The sequence below is a fragment of the Streptopelia decaocto genome (genome assembly GCF_964273445.1).
Source record: "Streptopelia decaocto genome assembly, chromosome: 17".
Taxonomy (NCBI): domain Eukaryota; kingdom Metazoa; phylum Chordata; class Aves; order Columbiformes; family Columbidae; genus Streptopelia; species Streptopelia decaocto.
In genome coordinates this window covers 11,149,581-11,168,754 of record NC_138672.1, presented here as the reverse complement: position 1 = coordinate 11,168,754, position 19,174 = coordinate 11,149,581, and the positions used below count along the sequence as shown (strand labels likewise).

General features: G+C 49.6%; 1 protein-coding gene across 2 annotated transcripts in view; it reads right to left on the bottom strand.

Annotated features, from left to right (window-relative positions):
• Nucleotides 1–18,846, bottom strand: part of NEK6 (NIMA related kinase 6) — a 49,901-nt gene extending 31,055 nt beyond the window's left edge. For both annotated transcript variants that reach the window (XM_082067945.1, XM_082067946.1), the window contains exon 1: nt 18,663–18,846. The gene's annotated coding sequence lies outside the window, so the exon portion shown is untranslated. The remainder of the gene's footprint in view (nt 1–18,662) is intronic.
• Between the last annotated feature and the right edge of the window lie 328 nt (nt 18,847–19,174).

Sequence of the window (19,174 nt, the reverse complement as noted above, 5' to 3'; positions counted from 1 at the left end):
TTTAATAATGTTCTTCATAGCCGGCTATTCGTTACCCACAGACACTCGAGGTAACGTGCCATTTAGAGTCGCGCTGTTGCTGCCCTTCGCCGCTACCAGGAGCCCAGCGGTGACAAGGGAAGATTTAGTGGCCAACACAAGCATTTGCAGAAACTTGTTTCAAGAGTTTTGGCAAGTATTCACTCAGCGAAAGAGCACAACCTGACCTCATTAGTGTATTAATAGTGCACGCCTGGCACTTGGGCAATGACTAACTCTTAATTTAAAATACAAAGGTATTTTAAATATTTGGGGGAGTGGAGGAGAAAATATGATGCAGAAGAATTTCTGTAGCAAACTGCACTTGGTTCTTTTAACAGTTGTAAGTGAAATAAATAAGCCTTTGGCATCAAAATGTGCACATACAGTATCGGGGAGAAAGCAGAGAAAAAGCTCGTTTCTTAAGCAAGTGAACTTTCACTCTAACGAACACTCACTAGAAGGAGTTGGGAGAGCTGCTGTGCACAACCAGGCTGAGCCGTGGGCTGCTCTGAGCGGGCGCTCCAGCGCTCCGGGGGGAGGATAACCACTGTTAATTAGTATGAAGACGTTTGATTTTAAGATTCCTTCAGTATCAGGCATCTGTAGGTTTATTAGTAACCAGCTGAATACTTTAAGAATAAAAATATGTCCTTAATATCAACATTACACTGTCCTATGAAATTTCTACCTTACATTACACTGCCAGATCTTAACTATGTTATTACTCATGATTTGAAGAAAGGCTGTTTGCTTGAAGGGAGAGTGTAACACTCTTTCTTTCCCTTCTGAGTGCACAAGCACAGCAGCGGCTGCCGCCTGCTGCTCACCCTCACCTCCACGGGAACCCAGAAACCTCACAGCAACAGCCTCCCGAGCAGAGGCACGTCCAGGCAGCGTCACAGTCTAACACCGATCAAACATCCTACCCAGCGCGTCTGGCCTTCGGAAAGGACGGGAGCTCAAAGAGAGAACACGGAGCTATTTCTCAATATGAGACTCTGAGTCATCCCATCATATGCAAATCTGGGCCATTCCTAACAGAACCATAATTCCCAGCTACCATAAGGAAAGTCAAGGTACAATTAGTTACCACGAGGGATTAGACAAGGGGAAGGCAATTAACAGCTCAGACCAGACGAGCTGCCACCAGCAGGTATGGAAGGTATGAGGCAGAACATTTGGGTTTGGTCACTGTTTGGGTAAAGCTCTACAGCTGGAAGCGAGGGAAGAAGTAAGAACCAAATATCAGCTTTGAAAAGAGATACGGACGGCTCACATGACAGCAGCTCGGAGCCGCTGACACCTGCGGGACAGCGTGTCCTGCCCCGAGCTGCCAGCCCAGCTATTCTGGGATAGGTGGGACGGGGATCCCCGCGAAGGGCCGTCACCCAGGGCCCTCAGAGAGCAGCCGGCAACGCAACGGCACTTCATTACATCAGGAACGGTGCACAGACCACACGGACTGTAATTCCACAAAGTTCTCTTTAGAAAAGTCTAACTGCAACACAATTGCATTTTTAAACACGAAAAGGCTGAGCAGAGCACATGACTGTGTCCAGTACAACTACTTAGAAGCAGGGAGCCGCCCCCCCGCTCCAGGTGCCCTCTGCTGGGCCGTGACCGAGCCGTGAGCTACATTTCAGTGATCCCGAAGTTAGGGGGGACATTGGCTGCAACACCTCAGATGGGAGTCGTTCTAGACTACTGAAGAAAACCATAACACATAAGAAATGTTCAAATCTGTTTAGTTTTCCCTTAATCCATCCCTCCATTCAGGCTAAATAATCTGTGCATTAAGTTATCTTATGGAATCCAAAAATTACCATGAAACTCTCACTTGCAATTAACATAAGCATTTGAAGGAGATCCAGCATACCAAAAGCCATATCTTCACTCTTTTGGAAAGGAACAGTCTTTTCAAAGTGACTTGAATGAGTTACAACCTCCCACCTCACCAGGCTGTATGGGGCAGGATGGAGGTGCCTCAGTGCTCAGAGAAGCTGTTTCTACACACGGCACGTTGTGCGTGTTCACCACATGGCAGTAAAAGCCTGAACTACATAACATTCATAGTCTTTATGCATCCTGCCACTTACTGTACCCTTCTGCAGGACAGTTATTACCGCATACAGTGGCAGTGTCCACAGGTAACCTGGAGGTTTTACAAAGCAAGGGGAAATAAAAACCCTCATATGCAGCCACGTCCCACATCACATCCGAGGCTGCGATTCCTCTTTGGGTACCTAAGTGTCCTTACACCCCATCCCATGCATCCATCCCAGCCTGGATCAGTGGAAAGCAAAGCAGGACACGAATCCCCATGGAAGGCCGTGGTACCTTGCAGATACCTGACCGGTGGGATGCTCAGAGCAGAACAGCCCAGGGCACTTGCTAGCAAAGGCCAAGGTCATTAATTACGAGACGCTCATTAAGGAAGAGAACCTCATCGCATCTTGGTGTTCAGTCTCCCACACCCGACTGCCCCGGGTGCAGCTCCTCTCTAAACCGGCTCAGTGAAACAGCTGGGACCAGTCTAATCGGTATCGCCATGTGTCTCTGCACGCCTCAAACCCAACTACAGGTCAAATTATTCACTCCCAGATGTATAATCAAGGTGACAGGATCACATGCCTCTAAAGTAGACAGCAAAGCAGCAGTTTGAGTGCTCAGTGTTAAAACTGGTTCCTGTACCAACACTCCTCACCTTCTCCTGAGCCGCCCCAGCTGTTGCCATGCGCCCGCGTCCAGCTGTGGTGCTGCTGTGTGCCCGCGTCCAGCTGTGCTGCCGCTGTGCGCCCGCGTCCAGCTGTGCTGCCGCTGTGCGCCCGCGTCCAGCTGTGCTGCCGCTGCGCGCCCGCGTCCAGCTGTGCTGCTGCCCACGGCGCTGGAGGCGCCACTGCTAAAGCCACCAGCAGGGACACGGCACGGGGCGGCACCGCACAGAGCACGAGACTGCACAGGGAACAGCTTTATAAACGTACAACCAGCCACAGCAATCCCAGCTTTCCCTGGCACTGCCACAAAGAGGATTCTGCAGAACAGGCTATGAGGTTTTCAACTTTTGCACCACTTCCTACTGTAAAAGTGACACGACTCCACTCGAGGAGTCTCGGCGTTCCTGACTGTGACGGGGAGGCAGCTGTGCCCTTCCTGGAAACATTACGGGGCCTTTTGTACCTTTGACCTGCTCCAATGCCCCCAAATATCATGCAAGAGATATGTATGTGCTTTTGCACTCAGTTACTATATCCCTCTCCTATCCTTGCACTACATGGGGACTTGGGACGGAGAGGCAAGCAGCTCTGTGTAGATACTTTGTGTAAAACAAAAAAAAAAACAAGTCTTGTAGAGTTCCAGAAATCCACGAGTTGTTTAAACACAGCCAAGTATGTTGCTTAAACCACTGCACAAATTTCCATCTTTTAACATATACAAAGAGTAGAGATGAGCAGTGACTAAGGCGCTGCAGTGCCCGTAAAGCCCGGCTCCCCGCTCCCCGGGGGCTGCTCGGGCCAGCGCCACCGCCGGAGCGACACAAACCGCTGCACAGAACCAGCACGGCCACAGCACCGACGCTGCCTTCCTCTCTGCTGCCCAATAATATTCTTCCTCTTGCTTGTTCATAAAATAAATCTGTCAGGATACTATATGAGATTACCTATATATTTAAATGATGACCTTGGCTTATGATTACATTATTGCCCCGGTTCGGGGTGTGTGCTGTGGGGAAGGCAGCCCAGTCCTAGGAGAGTATTATTTTTGAGTGACTTTTATTGTCCATTATCTTACACCATTTCTGTCACAGCTATGATGCCTGGTAGGAATAGTTCACAACAGAAATATCTTTGTCGTTAGTATTCTCATTGCAATTTAGTCAGATCAACCTTTAAATCTCATCCATCACACTGAAGAGCTTTGGCAAAGCAAGCACAGTAATATATGCTTCCATGCAAAACCTAATTACAGGCTAGGTTAAAAAGCCCACCCCGTTCCTTCTGCAGTGCAAGGTGACGGGGGATCCTGAGCATCCCTTGCTTTCTCACTCTCCCTTTTTGCTGGTGAAGTGCGTAACCCGTTCATTACGGCAGACTGGTTCTGTCTGGCACATGACAAACTTACTTGAACCCAACAATTAAACTTCTGACAGCGTTTCCAAAAGCAGAGAGTATTTACTGTAAATGCTTGACAATTTTTTTCCTCTCTGCTCATCTCTCTCAACAGTCACCTTATGATGACTGGAAATCACCATAAGCAAATAGCAGTCTAACATCCAAAAACCCCTCATGTTAGTGTGAAATACACACCTGCCAACACTGAAAAAATATGAATATGAATGTTAAAGGAAACAACATGAGGAATGGCACAGAAATGCAAGAGACAGGAGAGAAAGCTGCAAGAGCAGAGTTCAAGAACACAATTCAGTAAGAAATGGCCCAGAAGGAGGTTCCTGCCCGAGTCCGAGCTGGCCGGGCGGCCGGCGCCGCAGCCCCGGAGCAGCTCGGTACCGGCAGGGTCAGACACGGTGCTCTCGCCTCCTCCGCTGTATTGCTAACCCTGAGGATGCTACTTGAGTTCATACCATTATTCGATAGAACATTTCACACGCCCATTACCTTCATCAGTTCTCAGGACCAGCCAGGAGCGTCGTCAGCTCACTTCCGCCACAGGTTCGTTTCTTGGTTGTTCGGGCTTGTTTGTTTCCCTACATTGTAATATCAGCTCCCTCGAACCTGGTCCCAAATCAAACCACATAACTGTTTGTAAAGGTCTTCTGAATACACTTTGGATGCTACAGAGCTCGATCCACCCATGATACTGGATGGGTTCACATGCTGCTGTTCAGCAGTCCCAGGAGCAGTGCCAAGAGTCCTTGGTGATTTATACTTATGACTAAGTAATCAATGTGATAAGATAAATGTTCCCTTCCACCAGCCTAAATGGACTAGTCCTACCTCTTACTTCACAGAGCGGAATTTCCTAGTGCAACACCACATGTAAATAGTTACATATAATGTTTGCGTAAGATGTAGATAAATATAAAATGCACAGTCACATCCGAAATCCAGGATGGACAGCAGCCAGCAGCATTTAAAATGACAATAGTTCCTCTGAAGAGAGATAACACTGTAAATACAGCACAGCAGCAGCAGGTTGCATTTTTCCCCAACTAGTATGTTCAGATAAAGTAAGAAGCCAGCATACCTTAATTTATATTCTTCAAGTTGCAATTTCGAGCCTTCCAAAAGTATTAATGATATTCATTTCTACAAGCTCTGAAACGCTGGGGATAGACCTCTCAGGCCACTACCGGCGCTAACGAAACACTTGCTAAAAATAAACACATACTGAATCTACCTGGAATTTTACTGTATTGCTTACTAAGCATGCAACAACATGCTCAGCTTTTAATTTATAATGCAATAAAGCTTTCAAGCCTGAAGTCAAATTATTTAAGAACATTTCTGTTATCCTTCTCAGAATTCATTCATTTCTGATGAAGGAAAGATTAAATATAGGCTGGAAATATATCCATAATGTATATGTTCACAGAAACTGCCAGACATTTTCACGTCATTAAATCATAACTGAACTAAGTACCATCACACAGAGCTACGAAACGCGCTGTCTGCAGCAGTAACGGCAACTTCACCACCACGCTGGCTGCGCCGTCGCCCTCTGCAGCGAGGGAACAACCGGCTGTCTGCACACGAGCAAACCTGCTGTGCTACCAGCCAGCTGACGATCTGCACGTGAAACACAAACGGTTCCCACTCTCCACCAACAGCTGAAGAGCCCTTGTGAAAAAGAAGAGCCAAAAATCAAGTAGCAGGGAAGACTAATTGTTCCGACCTACGGTGAAAACATCCAAATCAAGCCAATCCCGAAAATAAGTTTCTAATACACAGCTCTAAGAATGCAAACTCCTTACAGAGCCTGTTCCTATCAAGACACCTTTAGCAAGCAGCCGAGAGCACGAGCAGACAGATCATCTTATGCCAGCAAGACAAAACCAGCACTGCCAAAGGACACAAACCCCAACCTCAGGTAAGCTCTGCCGCCACAGCCCCAAAGCCCCATGGGGGAACCGTTCAGCCCAGGCTGCTCTCAGCTTAACCAACACAAGAGCTTCAACCCTAACAAAGTCTTCTATAAATACATATATACATATGTGATTAGAAACACCACCACTTAGTGCTGCTAAATACCTTTCAATTACCACACTTGCAAGCACTTGACGAGCATTAAGCAAACCTCACAAAGATACTCCTGAAGTATTGCTGTAATTTCTCCGATGTTTAAGGAAAGCTAAGGCAGACCAAGGTAAAGGAGCAAACCCATGTCAGATGGGCTCAAAATCCACAAAACCTGCTGTAAACGCTTTGTTCATGCAGTTTCTCTCTAGAGCCATTAATTTCAGTCTGTAGTAGCCAACATATCTGTCTCAAATACATGGAAAAGGAATGGAGGGAGATATAGACATATATAGATATATGTTCAGTGAAGTTCAAAACATCAGAACAACAGGTGTTTCCATCTCTCCCAACCAGAAGAGGAAATAACGCTGAGAACTGTGCAGCCCAGTCAGCCTATGGACTCAGCCCATGGGAACCCGCTGCAGCCTCAAAGCAGCTGGTGAGACGCAGCTCCGGGCCCGCAGGCTCCCGACCTGCAGGCTCCCGACCTGCAGGCTCCCGACCCACAGCTCCCGGCCCGCAGGCTCCCGACCTGCAGGCTCCCGACCCGCAGGCTCCCGACCCGCAGCTCCCGGCCCGCAGGCTCCCGGCCCGCAGGCTCCCGACCCGCAGGCTCCCGGCCCGCAGGCTCCCGGCCCGCAGGCTCCCGACCCGCAGGCTCCCGGCCCGCAGGCTCCCGGCCCGCAGCTCCCGACCCACAGCTCCCGACCCGCAGCTCCCGGCCCGCAGCTCCCGGCCCGCAGCTCCCGGCCCGCAGGCTCCCGACCCGCAGGCTCCCGACCCGCAGCTCCCGGCCCGCAGGCTCCCGGCCCGCAGGCTCCCGACCCGCAGCTCCCGGCCCGCAGGCTCCCGGCCCGCAGGCTCCCGACCCGCAGGGTCCCCACGCGGACACCGCAGGACCCGCGGGACCCGCACCCTGCCCGCGCCTGCCAAGAACAAGCGCAAACTCTGCCCCGGCTCAAAACATTGAACATTTTTCTAGTTGCAAAAATAGCTACGTTAGAAACATCTTTGTATTTTTTTCTTCCTCAAAATATGCTAAGTAAGACTGTATATACATTGCCATGAAGTGTCCTTATACCAAATAAAATAACTGGTTTCCCCTACACATTCCTGAGTATCGGGAAGCACCAACACCAGTTTTCCGAAGGTCAGCGCAGCTCTTTGGTTGATCTCCGTGCCCCCACAGCACTGCACACAGCAGCAGCTCCTTTCCCACAGGGCACAGTTTCCCTGCAGAACACGATTCATTCACCAGCGCCTGCAGATCCAGGCTACGGCGGAAAACAAAAAAGATCTGTTCTTTGTAAGTCTGCATAGCTACTTTTATTACTGATTCTGCTGACAGACAGGGTTAATGAAGTTCTTGCAGAGAACTCTCCCTTTCCTGGGCTAAATGCCCAAATTCTTTCAGGATTCACAAGACTTGTCTATTTAAATTGAGTCCAATTTTTTTTTTTTTTTTCCTACAGAAAGGCCTGCACAGAATGTTCTGAAGAGAAATTTGGAATTAACCTTTCAAGGAAATTATAACTAGATGTGCAAGCTCTGCACAAGAGACAAATTGCATTTCACACTATATTCTGCCCACTGTGTAGCAATTTTCTATTATTCTAAAAAGCTTCAATGCTGAAGCATAAACTCAGTAGTATCGGATTATTTAAAACCATAAGCTCACTCATGCAAACAAAAGTCTCCCATCCTGCCCACCCAGCATTTCTTCCCCAGAGCCCACTGGTCAGGTTGACACTGCGCTGTTCGAACCTTGCGGGAGCTGAAGGAACAGCCTTTCCTTACCCAGACAACAGCTCCACAGCCCCACTCCCAGTTTCTCGTCTGAGAACTCCGTGCTGTGTATCGCGAGGAGCCTTTGGGCCACCCCCAGCTCACCAGCGGAACGGTGACCAGAGACTGAGCCGTTCTCAGCACACAGGTCTGAGAATCCTGCCGAGGGGAGCAGCCCTGCCCTGCTCCTTCCCCCAAAACTGAGCTGCATCTCCCCGCTGATTTGCACATATTACACAGTCCTGCAGACAATAATAAACCAGCACTGCTGGCAGAGAGCACGAAACCAAAGAATTAACAGACGTTTGCAAAGGCCTGTACATTATGTTTTCAAAATGCAGCATCTGTTCTATCTGCCGCCAGATACCCACCTATCAGCCACAGCCATGATGAGAAGTACTTAGGGTTAAAGTGCTAACGCAATTAAAAGAGAGAAACAAAAAAGTCCAGCTGAGGCACAGAATGCAATTTAGCTTTCAGCAATCCCTGAACTAAGTAAAATGTAATTTTCCAACCATCTTGAATTACCAGTTTTTAAGAGTAATTATGCAGAACACAGCTGAAAATATCTACAATGGACTGGTTCATCAGCATTCAAAGACAACTGCTTGCCATCAGATACTTGCACAAACACAAAGGTTTGTTTCAGAAAAGAAACACAAATATTTACACTATTTCAAAATAACCTACAATATGGTTTATTAATATCAATGCAAATTATGTTGACATCTTATTAATACCTGTGAATCAAACACTACTACTCAGCACTAGAAATAAGTGAAGCAGCAAGCAACATGGCAAAGCAGAAAAATAAAAATTAAAGAGTGATGACAGCAAAGGATCAAATTGACCTATTGTAAAACAAACCACTTGAAAAAGCTACTGAGAAAAATATAAGTGAATATTGATATAGCAACCTACTTGGAAATAACATTAATTGCTGCGTGAAATGTCCAGGTTGGACTGGAGTCAAAGATGGGGACAAACCAGCCCCATCCTGACTCGGTGCTCTGCTCCGACCCCTGGACAGCACCACAAACCGAACACGGCCCAGCACAGAGCGGCCAGCGGGACTGCCCGGAGCTGTGAGCGCGCGGGGAGCCGAGGGAGCGGGTGGGCAAGGGTTCATAAAAACAGCAGAGCCCTTTGGTAGCACATGTTCCTGGCAGTGAACAGAGCTCCCACACCACAACCAAGAGCTGCAGGACAACTTGTTTTAAAGGAGTAAATGTGTGGAAAAGAGGAACACATGAAGAAAAAGAAGGTGTTTAAATAAATAGAAAATATTTATTAATGAATTTGCAACATTTACAAGTTGGTTGACAGATATGGACCAGTTCAGCTCAAACCATGGCAAGAGAGGCGAGTCCCGAGGCCCAGCAGCGTGAGCGCTGGGAGGCAGCGCAGAGGGCAAACCAGCCTTTAGAACAGGGAGTGCAGCGGAGCTGCTTCCACCGCGGCTCCCGACCCCGCTACACTTGAATTTGAGAAGAAACTTCTTCTCAGTGAGGGTGGCAGAGCCTGGCCCAGGCTGCCCAGGGAGGTTGTGGAGTCTCCTTCTGTGCAGACATTCCAACCCGCCTGGACACCTTCCTGTGTAACCTCACCTGGGTGTTCCTGCTCCATGCGGGGATTGCACTGGATGAGCTTTCCAGGGCCCTTCCAATCCCAAACATACTGTGATACTGTGTGATGATACACTGCACTCAGCAAACCTGACAGCCACGTGCTTGTGGGCACCAGTAATTCATGCTACGGTAGCAGCACGAAGGAAAAACTATGGACAACAGCAACTGAGTCTGGAGAGAATTAATGCTACATGTTGGACGCATGAACAAAAGGTACCCGGGTTACCAGTGCTGCCGGGTGACTTAAGAGTATAGAGAAACTTAAATATGGTCCTGCGTAACAAATCAGAGAGTGTCTCCAACAGGAAACTATATTGCCCTCATCATCTAGCTGCTTTTATCAAACTCGTTAGTGCCATCTATGTCACCAAAAAAAAGAGCAAGCTGGCAGTCAGCTGGCGCCAGCCTCGGAGGAGCAGCAGGACAGGTAACGTGTGACCCAGCCGTGTCTGATAAGACTCATGATGAATGATTCATCTGAAACTTCACGTCCTCTGCAGCATCACACGCAAACAGGCTGTTAAAAGCACACACGGCACCCCAGGTGCTGCGCGGCCTCCCCCCGAGCGCCCCCACACAGCTCTCCCCACTAAACCAGTCCCCCCGCAGAGCTGGGGCAGCGTTTGACCCACAGTTATCACTTTATCAATACACAAGCAAAAATATTTAAACATTGTTTGCAGCAATTTTTGCTGAAGTAGCTGCACCTCGGTTAACAGAACTTTTCTTCAGACAGAACTGCTTAAAGTTTTCCCTCTCCCTGCATTACTGATGAAGCACAAAAGCTAAAATAATTCATCATGGTCACTTTAAAGTACAAACCAAGGAGACTAAAAGAAACCCCAATAGATAAGTCACAGAGTAAGTTATTGCATACCTTAACATACAAAGAACTAAGAGCAAACACAGGTAAAGAACCATATCAAAGACTGTTTACCCTTGGATGGTAAAGTTCTTACAACTGACATTATGTTATAAATTGAGTAATTGACCTGCAAGGAAGTAAGGAGCTCAAGAGAGTTAAAAATTACCCTATAAATACCATAAAGATTAACAGATTTGTAATACCCACCCAAGAAGCACTTACTCTAAGTAGAATGATTATGAAAACACAGCAAGAATATTTACTACATAGTACCGAGTTCAGTATATACAGACTGCCACAAAAGGCAGCCCTGGTTCTTAATATAGTGACAGCTGAAAGTCACCACTTAGATTTCCCAGCTGATTAAAGGGGAGCGCACAGACACACACGGTTGTGACTGATTTGCTTCTTTGCAATACATTCATATATTTTTAAAAACCTTTTCAAGGCTGTTTGGGGTTTTTTGTTCCAGCTTAACAGTTTTGAGACTTACGTTTTGCACAACTCAACAGAACAGCTAATGAAACACCGACAGCATGAAAGAACCAAAGCAGAACTTCCATGAATGAAAGAGAAGGGCATTTTTGTGTCCATGTCTGTTGACACCTGTTCTACCCCGAGTCCCTGCTCTTGGAGGAAAGGAACCTTAGCATATCTACAACTTTTCTCTCCATCTCCTCACTCCAATGACATACGTATGCCCCAAGAACCAGAACCCTCCACAAATTCTCCAGAACAGTGTTGACATTCAATGTTCCTATGCAAGAAACAAAGCGTTCCAACAAGGAGAAAAGCCACTCCTTTTCGGGGCGGCATAGACAAGTGTCCACAAGGTTAGAACAGGAGTGAGGCTTAAACTGAAATTCCTGAAAGGAATCATATTGAATGTACTATGAAGTTGCGATCCATCCCGTAGATCAACATTCCCCAAATATTGCTCCATCTGCAGTGATCCTGATCTCAAGCTCCACAGTTTAAAAATCACTAGGTTAAGGAAAAAGTTACTGTCTCAAGTAAAAGATGATGGTTTGCTCTAAGGAAAGAAGAAAAATCGGAGAAAAGTTATCCTGCAGTACTTGAGCCAGCAGGCGCCCGGGGAGCGGGCACGGCCGGAGCCGCTCGCACCCCGGAGCATAATCCCAACTATCCCGTGCCCGGCTTCCCCCTCGGTACGGACTTCCAGCTCTGCTTCACGCACACCACGAGCTTTCAACAGGCTGGTGGGTATTTCCCACCTCGAAGCAAGTGGGCTTCTCAAAGATCCAACGACAAAAGTAACTGGAGAACGGTATCTGTCACTGAGCTCTGCAAAATGAAAGACTTGCAAACCCTGCGCGGGGCGTGGAGCGACACCTGCTCCGTCAGCAGGCCGGCGGGCGCGGGTCACAGCCCTTGGCACTTCGGTTTTTGATCCCTGGAATGCTGGCGCGCTAGGTGAGGCGACCGTGGTTCACGTGGATGCAGCACAGGAGGAGCAGGATGGTGAACGTGTCCCCCAAAGGGGACAGCGCAACCTGTCCTGGGGAATCCCACCCAGACCAAACACCGAAGGATGTTTTGGGCGCAAAAGGTGGGATGCTGTGTTGAAACGAGACACTGAGACCTCCTCAGGAAGGACCCTCAGCTGTCTCCCAGCAATGCTGAAATGCATATCTGGGGACGCATCAGGCAGGCTGCTGACAGCCATTCATTTCGTAAATAGCTGTGGCAGCGCAAGACGTTATCACCCCCTCCTCGAAGGAGAATCTGCCCTTCTCTCCAGCACTGCCACACGCGGGTTTATTACCCTCCGTTCCTCGGTGAGGCTGGTTTTGCGAGGGCTGAGCTCTCCAAAGGGCTGTGCCGGGCCGTGCCAGCTCTCCCATCACGGCTGTGCCAGCGGCAACGCGGCATCGGCGGCAGCTCTTCCACGGCTCCTTTCCAAAAGGGGTTTCTGGAACAGCCTCAGCGGCATCTCCATGCTTGGAAAAACAACATTTCAATGCAATTTCCAACTGATGTTACACAAACAATCCATCCACTGTTTGTTTTAAAGCATATTACACATTATGTTGAGAGAAATCAGCGCAGAGGTGCAGCCACATTTTAAAGATACGGTGAACTGAAATATGCCCGGACCACGACACCTACCAGCTCCCGACAGAGACATCAGAAGAGCTTCAGAATGAGAACTGCCTGAAATTACAACCAACACCACTCAATACTTTGATAAAATGTCAAAATAAACTGCGCTCCTGAAAAGCAAACGCACTGGTCCATGAGGGGGTGCCTGAGCTCTGCCCCGGCGGCGGAGGCCCTGGCACCAGCGTGGGCTCTTGCCAGAGCCTGGGGCCAGAGCTGGAGACATAAGCTACTCTAAGTAAATAAACACCAAATCTTTATAAAGTGCCTCGGGATGGCAGGATACCTGTTAACAGTCCACAAAAAAAGAGACATAATGAGGAAACAAGCGTAAGGGAAAGCCTTGAGCCAGCAGCAGCAAATTCTTAGTTTAAAAAGAACAATCTTAACCACCTTCTGCATTTTTTGATCAGACATGTTGTAACTGTTGTAATAACTTTTATAATTGCCATGATGTACTAGCTCACAGAGCAATAAAGCAGCATATCCCATTCACAGTGCAGAGCTCAGCTCATGTCGCTCTGTGCACAGACTCCAGCTCTGCCATCTTGAGAGCTTGGCAGAGACCCCCCAGCTCTAACAAAACTCATCAGGCCTTTCGCGCCTGCACTTGGACTCCATTAAAAATATGGATTTGCTCCACGCTGCTTTGACCATTTCTAATCTACCCAATTTTGTTGTGTAAAAACCAGTACAAGAGCAGGGCAGCCGACTCCACCTCACCTACCAAAACCCAGCAGATCGGAACAGGTCACTCACCAAACCCAGCAGATCGGAACAGGTCACTCACCCAACCCAGCAGATCGGAACAGGTCACTCACCCAACCCAGCAGATTGGAACAGGTCACTCACCCAACCCAGCAGATCGGAACAGGTCACTCACCAAACCCAGCAGATCGGAACAGGTCACTCACCCAACCCAGCAGATCGGAACAGGTCACTCACCAAACCCAGCAGATCGGAACAGGTCACTCACCCAACCCAGCAGATCGGAACAGGTCACTCACCCAACCCAGCAGATCGGAACAGGTCACTCACCCAACCCAGCAGATCGGAACAGGTCACTCACCCAACCCAGCAGATTGGAACAGGTCACTCATCCAACCCAGCAGATCGGAACAGGTCACCCATCCAACCCAGCAGATCGGAACAGGTCACTCACCAAACCCAGCAGATCGGAACAGGTCACTCATTCACTACCTGCAAGTCTTTTTCTTTTCTTTTTTTGAGATGTAATAAACAGTACATTCTGACTGCTAAACATGCATTTGGGAGCTTTCAAGAACACTTTGGAGTACAAAATTCCTAGAGTCTCATTCACTGACACCATTTGGTTTGAAACAGATAGAGTCTGCTCTTGGTTCACTTAAACGTGTAACAGGAAACTCAAATTTGAATAAAAGGTTGTATTACATTACTACTGGTTTTATATGGAAAGCTTTTTTCCTCTCCCATCTGTGACAGACAGCTGTTCGCCGCCCGGAATCCGGGGAGCAGACACTCAGAGTAGCACCAGGCTGCAGTAAACACTTTAGAAATTCAATTTCTTTAATTGTACTGACACCGTAAAACTATTTGCAATTTATTGTGTCATGCCCCATGATAAGCTGTATCGGGTGACTAAACACTGGAAGCTAAATACACTGTTTTAATTGAATTTTGAAAATATTTTTTGGGGAAAGATTTTAAAATGTTCAAAACCAACCCAAGAGGCTTCTCAGGTCTGTATAACATGGCGCTTAAAGCGAGTCCAGATGTTTACACACTTAGCACAGGTTAGAACTTGAACTAATCCTGATCCAATCCAACGTGCACGTAAAAAATAAGCCAAGATAGAGGAACACCTATCTACCCATAAGGAAGACTTGACGGCTTTACAGACTGCTGCATCTGAACCACTATTAAAAATAACTCCCTGTGGTTTTCTGGTTTTAAACAAAACTCAGCTTAGCAGCTCCAGAGCCGCCCCCTCTGTCACACGGCGCCCAGAACCGCCGCTCTCCCTGTCCCACGGTTCCGCAGCTCCCGACCGGCCCTCAACAGCACACACATCACCCCCAAACCGGTCAGGAATTCTGTATAGTTCAGACACATGCAGCAGTTTCAACCTGCTGGAAACAAATGCTGCGATTTTGAAGTCAGTTTTTTCAATCTAGATTTTGCATGCAATTTTTTTGGCTTCTGTTTTTCTTCTTGAAAAAGAAAAATACAGTCTGGGCCAGCACTATCTCTCAGTTTGAACACATTCTTCTTCTTCTATCTCCTGCATACTAGTTTTTCTTTCCTCCTTTTAACTTCAGAGACCCAGCTCAACAGCGAACCATGGAATCCAGAAGCGGAGGAGCCCTAGAACGCCCCCTCAGCAGCCCCCGGGGGGGCAGTTCCCCATGGGAAAAGGCAAAGACAAAGCTACAGAAAACACAAACTGCCCTTTCAGCAGCCACAAAGAGGAAAGTGGCTCAACCCTCTTATTTAATCAGACTTCCCACCCATTCATTTTCGGCTCCTTAGTTTTATACTGATACTCAGCAGGGCAGCCCTGGCACGGGAGCAGCGAGCGCAAGGGAAACCACGCGGTTTGGTGGCACCAATCTGTTCGATACGAGCTCAGCCATCCGGGGACTTTGCGTGACACGGGGACAAATCAAATCTTCCTGATTCTGTTCTCAGCGCTCAGATAAACCCTGCTTATCTTCTAGGGCACTTAAAGACGTACCAATGAAAAGCACAAGGAACTTGCTGAGTATTTGCATGTGCTTGTACTAAAGCTTCGCAAAGGGAAGGGTGAGTATAATAAACACGGACTTAACAGGACTTAGAAGGAACTATTTTCAAGGCCTCTGCCTATAACAGGACAAAGTGTTAATTCTGTCCATTCTAGACAACCTCCAACCTCCACATGGTTTTATGCTGGGAAAGGACACTTTGTGCAGCGCAGAGCGGGCACAGCCGCGCGTGGGCCTCCTGTGCCACCCCGGCCGTGCCCGCGCCACGGCGCCGCTCTGCTGCCTGAACCCACCGGGTCTCCAGTGATGAGTCGTATCAAGGCAATTGCGAACTATATTTCAGCTGCATGAATATTTAGTGTTTGCTTTCAATATTGCAAGAATGTTTTTCGTGCATCTTTCATTTATAGCAGGTACATATCTCACATAATTTCCCAAGTCAAGCTCCTGCATAGGGGTACACGGAATTAGTCACCCTAATTCCCATAAAAGGTAAAACAGACTGGTTAAGTGAGTTTCCAAGACAAATGCAGCAGTGTGTGTCAGGGTAGAATGGCCAGTCATGACCTCCTTAACCATAATTCTGTGCTCAGACCATACGCAGCATCATGGCCACTGGCCGTGCTGGTGAGTGTTGAATTGTAGCAATACCTGAGGAAGTTGCAATTAAAACATGTTCACTCAACGGTAGAGAGAAGCCCAACTTCTAAAATGAGGTTCCATGTATTTATTTTTTCCTCATTTGTTGGAGATTACCATGAACAATCTCTTCTGTAAACAACATTATCTATGAAAAGCAAATTAGAATGATCAAAGCTAAAACACACGTTGGGTACTAAGCTCGGTTCCTGTAAGGACTGCATCCCAGCTCTGCTTTCAGTGGGACAGAGCGAAAGCCAAGCCCCAGAGCTCACACTGGCGCCCACTTTCACGACTGTTTCTGAAATGCTCCTCTAGTGGCTCCTCTGCTCCTCTAGCAACACACGGTCAGTTTTCTTGCTTTAAATTCAGGGTGAACACATTTGATTCCTCCCTCTGCCCCACTCAGTGGCAGCTCCAGCACATACAGTCCAGCCCATACTGCCATGTCGTTCATTGTACACACATTTTTCACAGCACTGAGGTTAAATATGTTGGGTACCACATAAAATAGGAAAAGGTGTTAAAGTACATCCACTAATTTGTCTTCTACCCATGTGGAAAGCGTGTTCTGAAGGTGCGCACGAGGTGGGCTCGTTGGCAACTCCCTCCATTGTACAGCTAAGCAAGCAGGGGCAGAGTGGCAGAAAAGCCCACACAGGTATTTCTGGCTCCTATCCCTATGCAAAAAATAACACTTGTTTTACCCTGGGTAAACAAGCATTAATAAACCATTCAGCACGCAAAAAACTGTCTAAATCCATCGAAAGAGGCCTTCAGGCCAACAGGTAGGTCTGAATAAAGCCCAAAAGCACACTGAAGATAAATACCAGAATCTCCCACTGGTTTCTCTAGTACAGCTTCAATTATTACAAGAAATGAGAAAGGCCAGTGTAGGCTCAATATTTTCAATGTACATTTAAGCAGGATACATTGACATAAAACTTTTCGGGTAGGATCACAGAAGGCCAAGTGCTATTAAAAAAAATAAATGTTTCCCAGTGTGGGCCTGGAATCCAAGTTCCTGGAATCCCAGTTATCCATCTTCACCTGCCTTTCTCCCAGCAGAGGGAATACTGAAGAATCTGAAAAGGTCTATTAAAACTCATATGCAAATGACATGTCTGTCCTCTCTTGTAAAATATGTACTTGTGAAGTAACAGAATTCCAGAGGAAGAAGGGAAATGATCAAGCACAAGTGTTTTACATGCTAAAAACTCACAAGGTTGATTCTGTTGTGACAAGTCCCCTTGGGGTGACAGCAGCCACTCACACCCCATCTACAAACCTCCATTCCCAGAGGATGCTCTTTTTCCACCAGAATAAAAGTTCGTCCCAGCCCCCATTTTTTCAGGTCTCGGAGGCACAGAGCCATAGGAAACAGGGGCAGCAACATTCTTATCTAAAATAAGTTCCTTTTTTTTTCGCTGTTGTTGCTTAAAAGAATATGACTGCTGCAAAGAATGTCGAGGGGGAAAAAACAACAGTGGAAAGAGTTTGACTCAACGTCAAGAGACGTCTCAAAACTAAAAACTGTAGAAATGTTGCAGAAGTTAAACAGTTACAATGATTCACCAAACTGAACTTTTGAAGGAGACACAGAAATGACAGCAAGGCAGTCACAGTGTGTCAGGAACTTGCATCACTGGACTTCTAATTGCTACAATATTTCCTATCAAACTACTTATACTGCAATAATGCCACAGGCAATCACCCTTGGCAGAAATGTTCCGTGTGTGCGAACAGACAGACAAACAGATGGAGCTCAGAAATCCACCATTACTCTAAACAAGCATAAATCACACTTCGGAGGGAATGACATCTTGGGGAAAAAAAAAAAAAAATGGTGTTCCATAGTTCAGCTCTAACATGTGCTCTCCCCAAAGCAACGCGGGAATCGCTGCAGCGCGGGGGTTACCTCCGAGCTCCGATCTTTGGAGAGGGCACAGGGGGAGCGCCCTGGAGCGGGCGGCTGCGCTCCGGGAGCCGCGGGCTGGGGAGCGGGAGGGAGCAGCAGCCGGAGGGGCCCGGCCCCGCGCCGCCCGGGGCTCTCGGTCCCAGCCCGGACAGCAGGAAACGCGCCCAGCGGGTCTCGGGGGGCGGGCACCGGGTGCCGCTGCGGGGGCTGCTCTGCTGGGGCGCGTGTGCTCGGCAGCGCTGCTGCTTTTAATGGAGAAAAACCCCCTCCCTCTGAAACACTCTGCGATGACACCAAACCACACGATTATCGGTATTTTTATACTGGTTTTAACTTTGCTCGAACCTTAACGCTGCCAGACTGCACTTCCCCGAGCGGAGCCGCTGCCGACCCGCCCGCCCTCCCGGTTCCGGTGCCGTTCGCGGTGCCGTTCCCGCTCCCCGCGGCCCCGCTCCCTCCCGGCACGTGTCGGCCCCGGGGCCGGCGGCGGCAGCTCCGGGAGGCCGGAAGGCCACGAGGCGCCGCGGCCCGGACCCCGCGCCCGCCCGGGTGTCCGCACGCCCCTCGGCGGCCCCGGCAGCGCGGCCGCTCGCACCCTCGCTCGACCCGCGGCCCGGGGCGGCCCGGGGGGCGCGGGCGGAGCGCGGCAGCACCGCCTGAGGGGCCGCGCGGCGCAGGGGCCCGCGGGGGCACACCCCCGGCACGGCACAGCACAGCGCGGCCCGGCCGCGGCCCTCGGCGGCCGCGGGGCCCTGTCGTGCTCACCTGCGGCCGGCGAGGCGGCGGAGAAGCGCCGGTGCCCGTCCCGGGGGGGTTCAGGCGGCCGCAGCCCCGCAGCGAACGAGCGAGCGACGCCGCGTCCCGCACACAACTTCGCCGCGCGCGCTCGCCGCCCGCGCACGCGCTGCCCGCCGCCGCTCGGGCGCGCGCCCCGGCGGCTGCCACGCAGGCCGGGCGGGCCGGGCGCGCGCACGGGGCGGGGCCGCGCGGCGCTCTGCCCACCTGCCGCCCGCGGGCACCGGGGGAGCCGTTCCGCGGCGCCGCCGGAGCCCCGCGGCTCCCGTGGGACGGAGCGGGAGCGGAGCCCGCGCCGCGGCCTTGCCACCCCCGGAAGGCGCCGCTTTCCCCGCGCCCGGGTGCCGGCAGGGACGCGGCGGCTCCCCCGCCCTGCAGAGCGGCGCCTGCTTGCGGGGTTTCCCGCGTGCAGCCGCAACTCGCGCTCCCGGCACCGGCTCCTTCCGCCGCTCGGGCAGACGGGGCGCGGCGGCGGGAGCACA